Genomic DNA, 3,387 nt, shown 5'->3' on the forward strand with positions numbered 1-3,387 from the left:
GTGGAAATAAAAGCATCAAACTCTTGCTGATGTGTTTACGTCTATTTTGATCTACTTGTACTGAACCGTGGTGTGAGAATCACCAAATCTCTGCGACCTGTCACGCCATGGCTTCCGGATGTCATCTGGGGCTACACAAGAGTAAGTGTGTCACTCCCTATGATAATCTGGCCCATTGTTCGACCCAAGCTCTGTTATTTGCGTTACCAGGGAAAATATGAAAAAAGGTGACATCACATCATTCAGGTGGTTAAATAGTTGCCTTGACCCGGTTCATTGCCACTTCCCGATTTCTGTTACTTCCTTACCACTTCCTTATGCTTACACCTATGAACTGTGTCTGTTCTGAGTAAGAATTAGGATGTAAATATCGTCTTTCCGAATCATTGACTGTACAACATTCGGGACATGAACTTTTTGAGAATATAAAGTGATTTCAATTTTCACTTTGACAACCCCCATTCACCAAATACCATCAAGCTGTCAAATTTGCTTCACTCAATGGGTCTAAAACAACTTGTCAATGAGTCAACTCATGCCAAATGACACACTCTGGACTTATTGATTACTCCGTACCGTTGGCTGATTCTTTTCTACACTCCATAAGAGTTGACAAGTCTCTCGAGTCTGACCACAGTCTTGTGTACTTTGGACTGAACATTCAGCGGCCACTCAATAAAAAGATCAAGATATCACGGCGGGACTTCAGTGGAATCAACGCGGCAGACTTGAGAAACATACTTACCCATGTTACCACTTACCCACTTACCCATGACGTGTCTGTTTCTCAAATGATGAGTGACAGCATACCAAATTTTGACTCACAAAAGTAATTCGGTGAATTCACCAAATAACAATGGATTTGTGGCTTTGGGTCAATCTTGAGGGGTGCGGCTAGCTGACAGGGTACGCTTACCCATTCCGGACACCTGGTACCACCACTATTTCATGGTTCAAGATGACCCCATCGCCTTTGTCATCATCTATATGTTCTTTGGACCTGGTAAATTTCATAGTTACCTCGAATGATAACGATTATTGGACCTGATTTGATGGCTTTTGCCAGATGTCCATGTGATTATGATGCCGAACGTTAATCCAGCTTCTTTTACAACGCTGTCTCCTAAGCACTCGACATTGTCACGCCTATGACTGAAAATCATTGATAAAGTACGGGCACCATGGTTTTGTGAAGAACTGTTGCTGTTAGGGTAATATGAACCTCGAAAGTGAAAGACTTAAACTTTTGCTCAAACTTTCCTCAGTGAAACTTTCAACCATTCTCTTACCTTTAATAGCAAGAATAAAAATCAGGGGTCACCGTGCAAACTTTGGTACTAGAGAGACAAATAACTTGCGATTTCTCGATATTTGGAAATTCAAAATGGCCGCCAACCCCGTGTTAACTCTATGGGAAAAATAGATTTTTTGATTTTTGAAACAACTAAGACAGTAAAAACTTTTCTTTCGCCAAAGGCTTCAAAATTAGCCCCCACAAGTGGTAGATCAGAAGAAAATTGATAAAATTTGAAGGCCCCAATTTCTGCCCCAGAGGTGCGTTCTACCTTAAGGAAGAAGGTACGTCAGTTGGAGAATAAGTGGCGAATGTCCAAATTTGAGATCGATCAACAACTTTTTCTGTCGAAAAGGTTCGAATATGTCCGCCGCTGCGACGCTCTGAAATCGATTTATCACCGGACTCGTATCCAGGAAGCAGACACCAAGAGACTCTTTGATATTGTTGCTCAGCTGTCAAGTGTTAAGGCAAGTAATTCAAATAGATTACCATCTTATATACCTCTGAAGGATATGCCATCCGAATACCTGAGCTTCTTCGAGTCCAAGGTTTCCAAACTTCGGGAAGGCCTTGGTGGACGCTCTGACGCCTGGAAGAACGTTGTGTTACCGAGTCACACCTTCACCAATTTTGCTGTAGTATCAGTTGACGATGTTACTACACTAATAAAGCAGTCGTCCTCAAAATCATGTGACCTTGACGTGCCACCATCGAAGTTCGTTCAAGACTCGATCGATCTCCTCTCACCATTTCTCACTCAAATTTTCAACACATCACTTTCATCTGGCATCGTTCCAAGTCACTTTAATTCAGCTATAATTCGGCCATTATTGAGAAAAATCACATCTTGACCAGAATATCTTCAAGAACTACAGACCTGTGTCCAATTTACCTTTTCTATCCAAAGTTCTTGAGCGAATAGTTTCCCAACAGTTACACGATAATCTCAACAGGTATCAGTTTTTCACAAGATGTCAGAGTGCATATCGTGCCAACCATAGCACTGAGACTGCTCTACTACGCGTCCATAAAGACGTTATGCTTGCCCTGAATCAAAAGAAGGATATTATTCTTGTCATGCTTGATCTGTCCGCCGTATTTGATATGATCGACCATGATATTTTATTACATCGCCTCCGATCCAGATTTGGCATCACTGTTACAGTACTTTCGTGCTTTCTATCATATCTTGCCGATCGCAGATATCGTGTCAAGGTTGGAACTGTGTTTTCTCATCATTCGCAAGTTAAGTATGGCGTTCCACAGAGATCCGTTCTCGGGCCAATTTTATTCACGCTCTACACAGCACCTCAAGAGGATATTATAGTCGGCCATGATCTTGACTGCATGATGTGTATATTATACACAGATGTACATTATCTGTCATAAACCTGACGAAGTAAGTGCCGGTGTTGAAACGTGTGTTGATGATATTCACGGATAAGAAGTAACATGCTGGTGCTGAACGATAACAAGACTGAAGTTGTTCATTTTTCATCACGCTTAAAAAAAGATTCAGCAGAACTGAATAGCCTCAGGATTGGTGAACTTAGCATCACTCCCTCAGCTTTCGTTCGGAATCTTGGTGTTATTCTCAACTGGGATGGCTTTATGTGTGACCCTATCAGTCAGCTATGTAGGAACGTATATTTCTCTTTGTCAATAACAAGTAAATTCGTATACTGTTTGACAAGTCCACTACAGAGAAACTCATCCATGCATTCGTTACCTCCAGACTTGACTATTGCAACAGTCTGTTCTATAGTATTTCAAATGACCTGTTAAATCATCTGCAGTCTGTTCAGATTGCGGCAGCCCGTTTAGTCACAGGTACATGCAAATATGACCACATCACTCCCGTTTTTGTTGATTTACACTGGCTACCTGCGAAAGCTAGTATACAATTCAAACGTTTACTTTCTACTTTTAAGATTGTCAGATGTGATGCACCTCTGTATTTGACTGATTTAATTGACCTGTATGTACCGGCAAGAGATCTACGATATTCTGAGAAATTGCGTATGACTTCTCCACGCGGCTATTTTAATAAGTCCTACGGTCAGAGAGCTGTTTTGGTGTGTGCTCCTTTG

This window comes from Ptychodera flava, chromosome 3 (genome assembly GCF_041260155.1).
Source record: "Ptychodera flava strain L36383 chromosome 3, AS_Pfla_20210202, whole genome shotgun sequence".
NCBI classification, from domain to species: Eukaryota; Metazoa; Hemichordata; class Enteropneusta; family Ptychoderidae; genus Ptychodera; species Ptychodera flava.